We start from the raw sequence: 17,116 nt of genomic DNA, 5'->3' as shown, positions 1-17,116 counted from the left end.
GACTCTCCTTCCCTTTACGTCCGACACTGTGGAGCATCCGTAGGGGGTAAGCAGCATTGCATCACACACACGCGCACGCCTCGCTGCCTGGTTTGCACTTGTGCTTTGTCATTCTGCGCAATGCGCAATGAGCTTACACATATGCTAACTTCACGATTTACGCGCTCTTCCGTTCCCTTTCGTTCGCATCGCACGACCGCATTCGCTTGAAGGTGGTAGATTTAGGCTCGATCTCGATGGGTGAACGAGCATAAACCGGCGAGCGTACACACATCTGGAATAATTATTGGTTGTACAATGCCTAACCACCTAACGAGCATCGTACCCACTGTATGTGAGAGCGTGCACGCACAGCCACACACACACACACCCCTTGCACTGTGGGACTAATGTGGATACGACATACTGATATTCTGGATGTTGCTCTTGCAGTCTGGCTGATGAATTGATCACCGTATGGAAAAGTAGCAAACTGAAGGGATGGAGAACTAGATAAGTTGGTGTAGTAATGACTCTCTAATTGGAGAACGTTTGAAAAATTAAATTTTTAGGAATTCTAAACAAATTATGACTGAAATTGTTTTAAGTTTTTGATAAACCTGATAAGGAGCGACAAGCATAGCTTACAAAAAATCGAAGTGTAAAGAAGCGTTTGGGATAGTCACTTTCATGAAATGACTCAAACGTGACGGCTGGTGAAAAACGATGGGAAAACTGCTAGAATTTGATGTCAATGACGGAACTATAGCAACATAAGTTCTCAGCTATTCATAGCTTTTATTGTAAAATAAAAATCTGAGAAAAATTTTACTGGACATCATCAAAAACTGGATCTGATTCTAGGTCGTTCAGTATCATTCTCAAGACATGTCCAATTCGTAGCAGCACTGCAGCAGCTTCTCTATTGTCCTCCCACAAAGACGGAGAAATTCGTTAAGAGTAGTTACTCCTCGAGTAGTCCAGTAGACTACTGGAACTAGAAATGTTCTAAACGGACCTGACTTAGTCTGTTGTGACTGATGTTTTGAGATGAGATATTCCATCACACCGCAGTTTGTTCGGCTGGCAGCTACAATCTTAATACTTCTGTTGATGTCAGTGCTGATTTTTTTCCTCAACCAATATATTGCTTGATATTGTACCTGATCTAGTTCATGTACATACTTTACTGGTACTGTAGTATTATAGAAAACAATCCCAAGAGACAACCAGATGATTTGTGTATGGAATTATTTTCATGAGCTGATAACAAAGTATTCACAAGAATTCACGTAGGTGTTTGATTAGTCCTTTTCCAACTAGGGCAACCTCATCTCAACTGAGGAACTCACACTGACATTCGATCGCGCTTCAGCGTAGCCTCAGGTGTTAAACTGATGCTTCGAGGTAGACAAAGAGAGCAAAGAAAAAAATGCTGCTCGCTCGTTTTCAAGCAGCGTCGATCCGGTTGGGAAGTGAGAAACATAATCACAACGCGACGCGTGTGTTGTAGTCGATGTCTGGTCGATCTTGACATTGTCACCTAGTGGTAAAGAGACAACTCCCAGCACTCACATGATCGGAGCTGGCGCATACCTAGCCAACGGTAGGTGTTTGACCCATCCGTGTAAGATGTCATCAATTTACCCGATCACTGCTCATGTTACGGCCAGCATGCATACGCACACATCATTACGCAGGCAGTGGAATTGCAGTGATTTGATTATGAGACTGGCGCAATGTCGCCAGTATGTGCCGACCGCATTCCTTCCGGTTACAATCGCCCGGATGCTTGTGGAATGTTTACCATCGACTTGAAGGTGCCAAAGAATGGATCCGTTTTTGTAAAATGCATTATTAGTGTGTGGTGTGCGGCTAAGCTCGGTGGGAATGAGAATCGTTTCGTATCGAGTGATGCGACTTTTGCATTGTAGGGAAAGCCAGCTTAACACTAATCGTACCAGATGGGAAAAATGACTTAAGAGGTACAAATTTTTTTATTTTCTTGAACTAAATTAACTTACCAAGAATTCCATTATTAAATTTTTATTTGAAAAAAATTGTATTTCATACATACAAATGCAAGTCCAACCACAGGTACAATTAGTGCTTCAGCAAGAATCTAGACGAATGGCGAACGAAAGCAAACAGCGTCGTACCGCACGATGAAGACCTCCTGTTCTTCAGGTTTTTACATCTTTATTGAACCAAACCAACTGCATGGATGCAGTTGGCGCACTGGCAAGGCGAAAAACCCAGCGAGCGCTTCGGTGCTTCGCTTCACGCCGTTTGTCTATTTATTTATTTGTTTTACTCCAGCCCTGTGTCACCCTGTATCAATACAAAGCGTATCCGTGAGCGCGAGGGGAACGGAACTGAACTGGTTCTTCGGGTGTGTTGGGCGGGTTGGGTGCCCAGGGCAGGGCACAATGTTTGCTGGCGGCCATCCGAGCCAGGTGTCAAAACAGCAACCAATTGCAAATGTGTCCAATGGTAATAGTATAATATCGATTGCTTATGAGGTGTGCATCCAGTGATGGGATGCCCCGTCCACCAGGTGGAGTTTTGGAGAGTGGCCTTGCTGGTAGACGATGAAGGGCGGTGGGGTAAGACCTTGTCACGAGGCAGGATTGGCGTGGTGCTAGTTAGATGCAGTTCTTCGATGGCGATTCACGGCGCAACCGGTTGTCGGACATAAGGGTTAATATAATTATCTTCTCAATTAAAGGTACTACTTGCGACAGGAAGGAAATGTCACGAGACCAGGCTTTGGAAGAGGGTGTGTACATTGTAGGTAAATTGTTTATTATGTTTGAGGAGTTTAGGAGCTATGAGAAGGATATTGGAATATTAATTTGATTTTATTTTCTAATGAACTTTATTCCGTAAGCGAGTCATACAGACATCTAGAATAGTGTATGATAATTCCCATGACGCAATCCGGACATTCAACCACATCCAAAACAACCAAATCTCAACAACATCCCGATTCCATCGTGCACAACAACGGCATTGGCACAGTCAACAGTCTCGAACTGACATCCCAAATCCCAGAGTACGTACCAACTCCGCACTCCAGAATCGATGGAGAGTACCGGGATGGGAACCGGAGGTACGGCTTTCCCCATCTCGCCAGCAGCGAGTGCGCGCGCGACAGGAAAAGAAGATGTTTATTAGTTTTATTGACCATACAGCCAGACGCCGTCGCCTCGGAACTCGGCAAGGCTAGATTCCAATGTTCCGAACGTCGGGTCGGGTTCAACTATTCGCTTGTTATTAAGCCTGCCAACCGAAAGAACCGGAATCGGGTGGATCGGGGGGGATGGGGAACCAAGGGGCCACGACCGTTAGATTTTATTAGTTTGCAAATTGGAACCATCGAGGCCCAGTGGCTCCGGCCTATCAAACCGGGTGTAGTGGCCGAACTTATCGGGTCGCTATTTGTCGCGCACGTCCTGCAAGCTTACCATTCTTTGCCGAAGTCTCGTGGGGGATTCGGTGTAGTGCGCATTGATATCTGTTTTTCGTTAATCTCTTAACTGGGAAGTGTGAAAAGATGTGTGCGTTGCGAGACGGAGAGAGCGAGCGAGACATTTGAACAATGCCTTTGTTTCATTGTTGACATTTGAGCAGATCGAGAAGCAGAATTCTGCTGGTTTGCTGGCGGTATGTGGGTCATTGTTAGAATTGTGTTCCCCTTTCTTTATAATGGTTTTGTTTAGCAACGATTAAAACACAAAATCAAAAACATTTCTATTTAAAATCAGCAAGCAAGAGAGTCGTGACTGGGTTAAGTGCATCATACGCACAGCTGACTTTACAACTTTAAAGAAACTCATATACTGCCAGTTAGTATAGGTGTAAAGAGTTTAATGAAGTATTATGACTCAAAGTCTCGATTAACTAGCTTATCAGCCAAACAGTATGGATACAAAACAATCGGAGAATGCCATTGTTTAAAGAACTATTCATTTTAAGCTATAATAAAAATTTAAACAATAAGCTGAAAATTTAAAAAAATATAAATTGCGAAAAATTTGTGAACAATCTAATAAGAAAAAATTATTAAGTAAATAAATAAATAATAAAAAAAATTATAGTCAAATAGAAAACTCAATCAACACATAGAACATTTAACATCAATAATACAATAAATAATTATTTATAAATTGCTAATAAGAAACGAAATTTAAATTTAAATCTAAAACGCAAATAAAACACAGAAAAAAAACACATTTATTATGATTATAACATAAAAATCATCAGGACTAAAAAGAAGAAGAAAGAAGAACTACAGACTGAGAAGAAAAGAGCATAGAATCAAGAAGGATTGACCGGAAGGAGGAAAGAGAGATGCCAAGGTCAAAATGATCAGAAAATGCATTGAAATGCCGGGAGTATGTTTAAGTTTACTTAAAAAGGAGCTCTTCTTGTTTCTTGGATGTGGAAAGAAACTTGGATATAAAATTCTCATACATTAACATACCATCATCATACATTTTTCGGGTTTAGGTTCAACTGTTTAGGTTCTTTTGTCAGCCAGTCAGTAAAATCAAATCTGCAATAAATCCATTTTGGAAAGGGGCAATATCAAGTTTTACCAAAATTTAATCAATTATAAATCAATGAATTTTTTTTCTATTTTATAGAAGTGTCACAATGATTTTTGTACATATTTCTTACTAAAAGACCCAGTAGTTGAGCGTAGTTTAAGCTTAGCATCAAACTCGCTAGATTTTATTAATTCTGAAGAGAAAGATACAAAAACAACAGTCAACTCACACATGAAAAACCAAACCAGACAGATGCAATAAATCATGGAATGCCATTGCATCAGCGATAATCAAGCTTCTATTCTCTTCGGCGCCCACCCTATCAACCCCGGTGTGTCCCATCGGTTGCGCACACTAAATCCCGTCCACGCAATCAATTACCTATCGGGACAGATTCGATATAAACATGTCATTCGTCATTCGTGATTCATCAGCCACGGCAGCACGCACTAGGATGCCCCCGTGCTCTGCCTTCGGATAGTTGGGGTAGTTTTTAATTCACCCTGCGCAACGGTTAACGCAACCGAGCGATGTCCAGTCCGTACTTTTCTTGGCTGTCCACTCGGCCCCGATCCGTCCGTCCGGTGCATGCCGAGAACCTTTGGCTGATGAGCGGTTATGCAAACGAGCAGTCCGAGCCATCGAACGATCGATCGATCCCATCCAACGGGAGCAAAACTACCGAGCAGATGATCGCGATCACGAAGAAGCTTTGCGAAAAGGAAAGACAGAGCGCGTGATAACAGGGGGCAAGAATGAAATGGAGAAAAATATGTCCCCATGCTCAAGCCACAGCGCAAACCTGACCTGAGTGGAAAAGTGGTGGCTGTCGTGCGAAAATAGTAGAAAAAAAAATCATAACCCCCGCTAAGCGGTCACCTGAAAGGAATGCCAAGAATCGTGGGGACTGTGCAACCACAGTGCTCAAGCCACAAGGCTTTACAGCCGAGGCTGGACGGTGGGATGAGGTTGGTGCATGGGGTAGAATGTCGACACACACACTTCCTGGCTCTCGCTCTCATTCTCTCACTGTGATGATCTCGAGGTGAAAAACACATCTCTTTCCTTTCCAGCACTGAGTTCTCGCCCGATTGGGATGAGCGCTTCTCTTGTGCGCTGAGTGTCCGAGCGGATCGAGTACCGGCAGCATAAGAGACAGCGAGAGCACAAACAGAAGATCAGCAGTCGCAGCACGATATGTTGTGCGGCGGAGAAATTGCGAGAATTGATACGGCAGCATAAACGGCGCACCACATTTAAAACCGCACACAACACAAAGAACGCTGGTATGTAGCCACAGCACACACACACACACATTCAGCGCAGGACAGTGCACAAGAGGTCACTCTCCTTCTGCATGTTTTGGTTCGGCTTCTTCGCTCCCCATCGTTATCGGGCTGTCGGTGCATGGATGCGAAGGGAGTGTGGAATGGCAGGTGTGGTAGGTGGCCAGTTACGGTTACCGGTCATCCACCGATCATACCGTCCGATCCATCCACCATGGACACGAAACCGTTTGTCAGGTGAGAAGAATGCTCTTTCTTTGGTGGAATATTTCCTGTTTATGGTACACATGTCGAGCGACGGGACTGCGGGATCACTTCTACCCGATGAAGAGAACACTCCGTTTTGCGTTGTGCGAATCATAAAATGTATAGCAAAAAATTATTTATTCCTATACTTAATAAATCAGATATATTTTTATGAAAAAAATCATGTTTTTCTGTGTTTTTATGGGTTAATTAAAAATTAAGAACTTTTGAAAAGTTTTCTGAATTTGCTATAATTCATCAAGAGCGGCATGACTATTTTCCGATGATTCAGGTATTTTAAATAAAATAAAATAAATAATAAAATAATATAAAATATTGAAATTTTCAGGTTCGTTGCTTGCTGCCGCATACAGTCTTTTGAATCATTTCCGTATCGCATCGTGCTCGGGTGCGGAGTTGAAGTGTTTGTCCACCTTCTTTTAACCTGGCTGCCCGGCTCGCCTCCTCCTATAACCACCCACCGAACCCACCCAGGCACGAAAACAAGTCAGAAGGGATGAACGAGAAGCAGGAGATGGAGAAAAAACAAGGAAAAAAACGCCAACCCCCTTGAGCAAAACGGGCGAAAAAAGAGATCAAGAGTGATCACAACGGTATCCCGCTGCGGGAGTACGAACCGTCTTGCTATGGTAGTAGATGTGAGTGGAGCAGATGCCTGTGCGCAGAGAGCATGATTTTAATGCTTTGCTTGGGAGAGCAAACCCACCGCCCAGTACCGAAAGGCTCTGCGGTGCTGCGCGATGCTTCAGTCGATCGTAGAAAGCTGACCCGTAAGCTTGAACCGCTCGTGTTTCGCGCTCGTGTTTTCGTGTGTTGTGTCGTGTCGGTCATTCTGTGCCGACATTTCTGTGGTTTGGTTAGTATTCAGGTTATAATAGATTATTCAGGTGTTTGGAAGATGATAGTCGGCTTTGGTTGGAAAAGTGCACTGTGAGCAAAGGAACAAGTGGGCTGCAGTTTGCCACAGCTGCGCAGCACGAATGCACGGCGATGAACGGTGCTCGTCCTGTACCTGCACATACATGCGTGTTTGTTTGTGCGTTTTTGTCTGCATGTATGTGTGTGTGTGAGTTGTGGGCTCAAAAGAATGGTCGGCGCTTACGTAGGCAAACCGTAGGATAGCATAACTGCGCACCGCCAGAGCGACTGACGTTTAACACATCGCGTAACTACAATGCTACTGTGATCGAATGCTTGTTACTAGACACATTTTTGAAGCAATTCTCTACACTGCAGATGGGGTTTCTAAGTGATGTTGTATGTGTGTGTTTATCCTCCAAACCGCGAAGATCGTTGATCGCGAAAAGCGTTCTATGCGACCGTCCACCAAACTGGGAGTGTGTGTATATGTGTCAGTGTGCGTTTCATGTTGCCACCGAACACACCGAGGGAGAGATAGATGTGTTTGAGAGCGCACATCCCATACGTGTGTGTGTGTGTGTTTGTGTGTGTACGTGGGTTTTATTATGTTTCCTCAGTCGTCGCACCTGTGCGTCGTGCGTTTCCGCGTGCCGCATTCCGATCGGAGGAATTCTTCTGCCTGCTCACGATGGTTTTTTACATGGTTGAACCTGTCACCAAAAGAGGAATGATTTGATGTATGTGTGTGTGTGTGTGTGTGTGTGTGTGTGAAGTGTAGTTCGTCATCGGTAAAGCCGGGAATGCTCTTTTCCTAGTCTAAGCTTTCCGTGCAGGAAAAACACCAGGCGAGAAGGTTTGCATAAACACACGCGCGGCAACAGACAGAGTTTCCCGGCCAGCCAGCCCGCAGGGGATGCTGGATGTTGCACGGTGGTTCGCTTTCACAAACCGTGTACCGTTCGCGCTTCGGTGTGCTTGCTGTGAGAGCTTTAATACCGTTTCGCCAAACGACGGGTGTCAACCTTATTGAACTGCAAACAACTTTCTTCGTCGGTTTCCGTACCGTAACCACCGTGACATTTGGGCCCTTTTTTGACATGAGCTTAAGGGCAGTTTAAAGGGACAAATGATGGAAGTTTGGGTGCTGAAGAAAGGGATATTATTTCTACGAGATAGAGTTCAACTTTGAATTGCTAATAGATTGATGAAAATTAATAGTTTGTTTCAAGACAAGTCAAGTATCGAATGTTCTTGGAGAAGCATTACATTAACATTTTGAGTTCTGCCGATCAAGTACGAATGATTTTGCAATGAATAACATTTGTCATGTTTTTATTTGTGGTGTTTTTCTGCTAATTTCAACTAGAAAGGTCCAGATGAGTCCAAAAGACCAATCTTGATGAGATCTCTAAAGGCCTTACTGGTCTAAGAATTAAGGATGCATTAAATGCAGTTGACGCTCTCGATCACAATTCGAGGTAAAATAATGTTTGCAGATGAAACATGAACAAAATACTTTAGGAAGACAAACTGTTCTTGCCATAATTTTACTCTTAAAGCGAGATACCCCGTTTTGGTTCGTCTCTTCCTTCGCTTCGTTTCGAAAGCTCTCGTCGTCGGCTCGAAGGGATGAGAAAGAAAGCAACCCCCGGATCGAAAGGGGCTGCCTCGCTGAGAAAATTTGTACCGAAACGAGGAACCTGAGCGATCGAGTCTGGGAGAGCCTTCGAGTGAAAGCCAATGCGTCGTCGCTGGGAGAAAGAGAACCGCTGCGCAAGATGTGTTGCATGGGGTCAGCAATGAAGTGCGTACGCGCCTTCTTCTGTGTTTGTAGCTGTATGTGCGTAAAACTGCTATGCGTGTGTGTGTGTGCGTTTTTAAGAAGAAAAATGTATTACTGTGTGTGTGTGTGCGAGATCAATGAAAGATCATTTTCTTAACCCGCTGCGTGATCGCTGTAGTGCTGTAGAAAGAGAGAGCCATGCAAAAGCTGCTACATCGATTCTGTGTCTGTCGTTGTGAGCAGTTGTATCGGGTGTTGTGTGTGTTTTTTTGTTCGCTGTTTGATTCTCATCCAACAGCGCAAAGAATTCCATAACCTGTGTATTTATTTTCTTCCTGTCAACCTGCTCACCCAGAGCCTAATCGCAGGTCGCCTGTTTTCAACCATTGATAGTGCGATGATGCTTTTCGTCGTCATTGGTTTTCCACCCGGTACAAGAACAAGTTGAAAGCAGGATAACATTCACGAATCGAACCTTTATCATTACCGCAACATAGAAGAACCTTCCATTAAATTTATTCCTTACTCTACTCACTTGTCTAGATTCACTTTGGATAGGCAGCAACATAGATTAAGAAGAAGAAATCTATCAACGCGAAACAGTGCCGAAGAAAATAAGGTGTTTGTGTTTGTGTGTGTCTTTTTCATCGTTGTGCCGTGCTGTTGGGTGTGCATGAAATCATCGTGAATTTATTCAGCTATAACCAGGTCGAATCGGATCGATCGGTCCGAAGCCAAATTGGCCCCCCGTTTTAAGGAAGTGAATTTAGTGTGCAAATCCCAAAAGTGTTTCAACATAATGATTGATCTGTTGTTGCTGTGAGAGAAGAAAAAGATCATTCCACCACTGTTCAACATGCTGAAGCGTTTAATTGTGCCAATAGCAGTGTGAAATACGTACAAAAAAGTTGCTTCGCTGCGTAGACCGGTGGTACGAGATTGAGCTTATTGTATTGATCGATTCCATTGGTTGAACGGCTACAAACGTGAAGGGAGCGGATTACAACATAGTGAAGCCTTTTTGGTAACATCGTTTGGTGACGTAAAAGGTAGGATGTTCGATTTTAATTATACAAATTTCGTGTTAAAAACGTTTCTCAGACTAGCATTCTTGTCCGTTGCATATTTATGATGCACCACGAGCAGCACACCGGCAGCAGTACGTTGCCTATTCGTGCTACCTGTCAAACGTAGTGCATTCGCATACCGTAAAACCTCGTGGGTGGCGTGGGTAACGTGTGCACCGTCACAGCCAAAACAAAAATAACTGCAAAAGATGGCACCACCCAGCGTTTGAATAATTCCATCCTCACTCACTCGCTCGCGGTGGGCGCAGTTGTTTTAAACGGGCTCAGCGGGAGCAGCACACGGTGGTGCACCTGAAATATGGCACAGTTGGAATGAAAAAAAAAACAACCCTCCGACTCGGTTGGTTCTGTGCGATGAAGAAGCCGTATGTGCGTAGCGTGCGCAAGCTTCCGTTGCCCACGCCGAGTGCGCCAAGTGTCAAATGTACGATAAATTGGCGGTTTGCTGATGGCACAAATGGTGATTATACTGTCCCATCAGGGAACGGTGTTGCTTATTAAATATGTTACGCAGGATATATTACTAAAAAAAAAACGACGGTAGCGGGCGATGGGTGGGGTTTTAATTTGTGAAGCTGCAATAAAATGTAGCAGGAGTTATTTATTTCTATTCAATTCAATGTTTAAAGCGAATATTTTAGAACGTGGAGCAAAGTGAAGGTTTTTATTAGTTATCTTTAAGCTTTTCTTTTCGTTAGAGCTCTGGCCGTATTTCTCTCTTTAGGCTTTTGTATTGAAAGACATAATATAAAAAATTAAAACTCCCTCTTTAAAAGAGATTAATTGGATAAGATGCTGATAAAGAAATTTGCTTCAAAAAACGGTTTCGCCATCGATCAAACTTCTAACTGACCTCAGACGAAGCGTGACTGACTTCGTCTGAGGTCAGTTAGAAGTTTGATCGATGGCGAAATCATTACAGAATAGAAATTTTTAATTAAATGATTATTATTGTTTTCCAATTAACAACGAGCTCGTGGCCTTATTGAAATAAATAATTACATACAGTCACAACAGTCACACTCTAGGTTCTCTGTTTAACGGCTGCCATGGTAGGAGTTTGGGCCGATCCGGTGCCAACGCGTCGACAGCGGTGCCGGTCTTTCTCACGGCAGGACCGGGGTTCAACTTGCATCCAATTCGATTCTCGGTTAAACGAAGTCACAGAAAGCCAGAAAAGGCAGGCGAAGATTTCATGAAGTTGAAGCTTCAAGAAGAAGATGATAGGAGTCGGAGCCTGTCTTAGAAACAGTCGTTTGATAGGCCAAAACCGTATCTGAAGCATTGTTTAGCGCGACTGAGGAACATAGGCTAGGACTGATTAGCGCTAGACAAGCAGGAGTGACTAATAGAGAGAGAGAGAGAGAGAGAGAGAGAGAGAGAGAGAGAGAGAGAGAGAGAAAGAGAGAGAGTGTGTGTGTGTCGCTAGTCTTGAAATAAAGAGATGGTACATTAAAAACGATTCAGGACTACAGAAATAGTGAATGGATGTTTCCGTTCAGCAGTCCTAAGATGAAAAAAACACAGATCATTACGACTTCTAGCTGAAAGAGGTTCAAGAGACAGAAGATGGCACCGCGCTAGATGCGATAGAAGACGGTAGCGGTCTTACCTTGGAAGTAAGCGTTAGCTTATGCTCAATCGTCTCAAGTCTTGTAGAACAGATGGCAGATTAGGGGTTCCAAAGAGCACATGAGTATTTCAGGACCGAACGAACACTACTGCATCAGACGGTTGAAGTGCACACTGAGTCCCTGAAGATGAGGCGTAAGTTTCCCTGAAGATGAGGCAAAAGTCCTGCAGTTTACAGTTTGAAAGTTATGTTCACATCTTGAAGGACGCCCAGGTCTTTTTCACAAGAATCGACTACTGCATATTCTTAAGAGTTTGTTGAGATGTCTGCAGTAAATACGTAGACTTTGCCCAGAAATTCCAAACGCAAATTAGAGACAAATCAGTAACCGTAATCTTTCACCTATTTTGACCATAGCAGATTGAGTCTAGTAGATAAGGCTATAACATTTTAACTAAGCATAAAATAAACGATCAAAAAGGCAACTTACTTACTATTTGGTCAAATTGCTAGGACAAGGCCGCTACATATAAAATCTTTAAAATCAGTCTTATTTTTAATGCATTATGGGGTTATTTTACAACCAATAACGTGATCTTAATTTTGTCGTAAAATGGCTTTGTTAACTTTAACCATTCTTCAGTATGATAAACGAATCAGACGGTACAATAATTCAAACATTCAAACCAACCCGTTGTACAATTCTTTTTTCACTTATTTTCACTTTCAATCCTGGTAAAAAGGCACACATCTTCAACGTGTGTTAACCACCTTAGCTGCCTTATCGAATCGTCCGTCGTACGTTCCATCACGTACCGGATGTCGAGAACCTTAGAAGACGCTAAAAACCTTCGCCAAATCTTACACGCACCTTTAAGCCGTCCCTCGGTAAGCAAACGCCGAATGGGAGCCCCAAAGCTTAATTGGGTGCGATAAAGTTAAAGGACATCGGGCCAACAACCCCCTGTCCTCCATTTTCACGCCAAGCGAAAGAGTGTCATTTTGGCAAAAGGCGTTTGGGAAGCTCACCCCCAAGAACAAACGTATCGATTCGATGCGCCTGTCCAACTTCGTTCGTGTACGCTTTTGCACCTTTTGCCAAAAGAATTTAATTCTTCTTCTGCGACGGGAGGCCACCAGCCCGTGGGAGAACCCGCCGAAAAAGTGTGAAGAAGGTTCTTAATTCTTCCGCTCACTTTTAGCACGTTTCGGGATGTTGTGCGAATGGTAAGCATGCTGGAACGAGCATTTCCTGTGCGCCGCTCCAACTGTCCAAGGTTTTATGGGGTGCTGCTTAACACAGGCACAGACAGCCGCGCGGACCACTGGCAGGATGCTTTTTCCAAACGGTTTATTGATTTATTCCCTTCTGCTTGTAGAGTGGAGATGTTTTAAACTCATTGTGATAACAACATTCGTTGTTTCCGCTCTGGGTTAATTAAAAACAAACGAGACTAGACATCCTGATGGAACGAAGTAACAAGAAAGGAAGTCAAATTAGGAATCAATTACCAATAGAAAGGCTAGTCGAGAAAGGAAACAATGGAAATGAGGGCACAAACAATCAAGTCCTGCATATTTTAAGTACTGCAAAATTACTTCCATTGTTTCCGTCGCAGCATCAACTCCATCATCCTCGTACTGCGCGACTATTTACTTTCACCGGGCACATTCTTGGCTGCTCCAAAATCTTAAGCTGCAAAAGTCTCATCCTCTTACAGCTTCGACAGATTTCTTATCGACGACCGGGGACAACCCGCACACTGGTGGGAGGGCAATTCGAAACAAAAGTAATGCCGCAATCGCATGTCCCGGAGTTGGGCGATGTCGCCCCACCGCCTCAGGAGGATCTGAGGCGGATGGGAAGATTAAACTAAAAAGACGATCACGGAATTATTCTCCACTCCAACAGTTTGCGGATCATGCAGATGGTTTGGTGGCTCGGAACAAAAGGAACAGAGCGAAGGAACGTCGGGTGAGCTTTCGCCGCTGCACATCCATTCTTTCGATCGCGGCTACGGATTACGGTGAAAAGTGCTGTGACAGTGATCGGGATCAGGGGATGAGTGGTGGTGGGTGGATGAGAGAAGGAGGGGCGGGCGGCTACGATGTTGTACAACGGACGGACAGCAGCGTGCAGCAGGAAGCCGAATGCATCACGGTCGGCACCGAATGCAGTCTGTTTTGGCGCAACAATGTTGCTGTTTCGGACGGCGACAGGCCACGGTCAACGACGAACATGGCGTGTTCTGCATGTTATCCCACAAGCACAACCCTGATCTCTACCCCGTCGTGTACGGGAGCTCTCTCTCTCTCTCTCTCTCTCTCTCTCTCTCTCTCTTTCTCATTTTCTTCCACTTCTTTACTTTGCTTTGAAGTTTTGATCGATTTTCTTGTTCCCGATCGCAAGACACACATTCGTTTTTGACTATTTATGGATTATAATTTATGATCGCACGAAAGCGAACCGGGTAGATAAGATGAACCGGATCGATAAACCCGAACCCGAGCGCATCACGTTGCGCCATTTTTGCAGCCCCTAGAGAAAGGATTTGCAGCGGCGACCATGAAGATGGCGCTTCAAGCGAGGGTGACAGAGAAAAAAAGGGTCTATAGGTTTGATGTGATAATTAGGAAAATTCCGAAGTTTTTTTTAAGGAATTTAGCTTTACAGCATAGGGTATAAATTAGTTCCTAATGTTAAGAAAAAAAGTTTTTACAATTCTTAGGAAAATTACAGAATTTGGAATCTTGGATGGTTTCTGGTAACTTTCAATACAATGATCATGAGAAGTGCAGATAAATTAAAAACCATCAGCCTATACTCCAGTGAAGCAATGCTTGAACTATAAAGCGCATGGAGCCGAGCTTCTTATTTCAGCGCTTCTAACTGTTAGTTGCAAAAAATTCAAAATTTGATTCTCAAACTTATCAACCATAGACCCTGGATCGCACCTTGAATCTTTCTGTCTGGTTGTAGCAGCTCATAATAGACTATATCCGACTAGTCCCATCAAATTCACAGCATGCTTTATTGCTTATAAAATTTTGCCTTCAATATCTTGAATGATGAGCTATTGATGGGATGTCCAAACGTTTCCTAAAGATTTGGGCTGTAGTTACTGATAAGTGAACAAGCGACCTTCTACGTCTCTTGGCTTCAGCACCCAGTTTGCCATCATTGAGATGAGAAATATTGAGATGAGATGCAATGTTCAGGATCTTCAAGCAATATTGCTTCCAGCTGTCAACCCTCAATATTTTCAGGCCTTCCCGAATTTTTTGGACCTCCAAACTAAGATAGTCTCATATGAACCGTGCTAACCATTTCCGACAACCTGGTTCAGCTAACGTATACTTGTTCAACTAAAAGATGAGAGTTTGGGGCAGCCGTTTTTTTTTTTTTATTTAAATAATGAAAGGATAACTCATAGCAAACTTGTTATTATGAGGTACGGAAGTTGCCATTTTTTGTGCTAAGAAAACTCATATTCTATACTGTTCTGAGGGTTGACAAATGGTGCTTAAGAAAGCCTGTTAAAACAGACAACTTATTGCAAGTTTTTTGCCACATCTAACACTGAAACACCAAGAACTTATTTGTACTCTCAAAAACTTAGCTCAACTTACCTCCAATGTTCTGTGCATTATTTTGCATGCAATCAGGAGCACAATGCAAAATGCATTAATCACACGATTATCCCAATCGTCGGTCGATCATCCCGGCTATAGATATTCCGCCATGCCCTCAATTGCGCTTCGTCAGTTTTTTAAATTAAAGCTCAATAACATCGTAAGGGTAATAATACATCTCTTCCAGCACCAAAACCAAATCATACCACAATGCAACTTCATTGTAATGCTTTTTGAGCGCTTGAGTCACCTTGTACCACCCTCAACCCGATCCCGGACTTCATATGGCACGCGGATTCCAACGGCCCAAGAAAAAAGCCCCCCCCGGCTCACCGTCTGAATCGATTCATTAGCTATTGCATTCAGTGCACTCAGCGCGTTGCCACATTTGAGCCCGAAATCTTTTCATTTGCGTATGTTTCCATTCACAAGGGGCGTTTTTTCGGAAACCTTTTAGCTTTACCAAAAAAGAGTAGAGTGAGAAAGCAACACCCAGTTGGTTTGAACAAGGAAACGCTGTGTTTTCGACACCGATCAACACAACGCCACAATTTACGACTCGTGCCTCCTACACCGGTGAAGCTGGGTTCGCTTCGACTCGCGCCCCGACTTTTGGACATCCCGGGGCATCAATCAATCGGTTTGCATCAATCTCGCGACGATCTCACGCACCTTTCGCTTGCCGGGTTTCTTTGAGGCGGTGCCAGAGAAACCGCACATGAAGAAAGAAGTTGCCCGTGAATGCTGCGGCTGAAGGATTAAAGCAGCTTCGTCCTGCCTAATTTGCCTTCCAATGTGGTGCGAATTCCAACAGAGCTTTTTTTTGTGCACCTCCCAAAAAGCCATCCCAAAATCAGTCAATTCATTCAGCTGTGATGCGGTTTTTTGTTCGCCCCGAAGGATTTTTGTTACTTGTCGCGGTAAGGCTCGCTTGCATTCGTCGAAATAAATGACCCATCACCGGTTGGGACAGGGGTTGCCGTTGCATATCTGATGCAGCCATCAGAACGAGTCGAGATATGCACCTGAACCGACAGTTTCTCGTATCCATCAACCATCAAAAATCGCTTCTTCCATCGCTAAATCCAACGTTTCGCGTGCATTTCAAACGTCCAGATCTTCGTATAAATCCACGTACACGCATATATGGCTGTATAGGGGTGGACAGGAAATGGCAAATGGCTTTTCATGACGGAGTGAGAACGTCGAACGGCTCATTACTCATAAGTCATTTGCAGCTGCATTCAGATTGAGCGGGGGTTTTTTTTTTTTTGGCGATGTTTGGGGCGGTTCACCCGCTCGCTTGGTTTTGCGTGTCGATTGATCGTGCATGCATCATGCAGCTCTGGGTAGGTTGAGCTGGTTTGAGGTTATGCATTTTGACCCAATCACTGTCACCAGCGTTACTCGGGGTTTCGCTTTGTGATAGCGCGATCGCTAACGCGTGTTAGCGATATTTGTCGATTTTTTTACGTTGTTCAATAAATTGTTGCATTACTCACAGGGTGAGCTCATGGATTACTCACGCATTGAAAGAATGCATTGAAAAGCTCATAGTAAAATTCATAAATTTAAAACGCTCAGTATTTTTTGGAACAAGGTATTAGAATAAAGTTAAATTTGAAGCAATCTTTTCATTAAAACAATTTTTTTTGCATAATTATTTGTTATGATCCGACTGTCCTATTTGAATACTTTATTTTGTATTATTTTTGTTTTAAGTATTACAGTATGATGGTTTTTTATTTCTTCTAATTATTTTTAATAAAGAAAAACATTGAGAAGTTACGGCTCCATTTTTTTATTTTAGTTACTCATTAAATGAATATAATTTCCTTATACAGGGTGTGTATGGTAAATTTGAAAATTACCTTCGAGGAATAAATGGGGAAAATTCATCATGTAAGACCATTTCTTCTTGTAGTAATAGTAGCTCACGGTGCTTTTTATTGAAAATTTTCAAAATATCAGCCTTCGGCATCGATTATGGCTTTGATGCGTGTCCGGCACCTGGAGCAAGCCATAACCGTGTCCCTGGAATGGCTGGCCTGAGTGACTTATTCCCCATTAGTGTTGCTAGATGTTGTATTGAA

General features: G+C 43.4%; 1 protein-coding gene across 2 annotated transcripts in view; it reads left to right on the top strand.

Annotated features, from left to right (window-relative positions):
* Positions 1-6,829: 6,829 nt before the first annotated feature.
* The window catches only part of LOC118502765 (F-box/LRR-repeat protein 7), a 90,161-nt gene continuing 79,874 nt past the window's right edge, over positions 6,830-17,116 (top strand). The window contains exons 1-2 of one of the 2 annotated variants that reach the window (XM_036035349.1): positions 6,830-6,941; positions 9,273-9,778. The gene's annotated coding sequence lies outside the window, so the exon portion shown is untranslated. Of the gene's footprint in view, positions 6,942-9,058; positions 9,161-9,272; positions 9,779-17,116 lie in introns of those variants that run through there. The other variant, XM_036035350.1, reaches the window with a different exon arrangement.

The sequence above is a fragment of the Anopheles stephensi genome, chromosome 2 (assembly GCF_013141755.1).
Source record: "Anopheles stephensi strain Indian chromosome 2, UCI_ANSTEP_V1.0, whole genome shotgun sequence".
In the NCBI taxonomy this organism is placed as follows: domain Eukaryota; kingdom Metazoa; phylum Arthropoda; class Insecta; order Diptera; family Culicidae; genus Anopheles; species Anopheles stephensi.
This window is presented reverse-complemented; position numbering and strand designations above follow the sequence as displayed.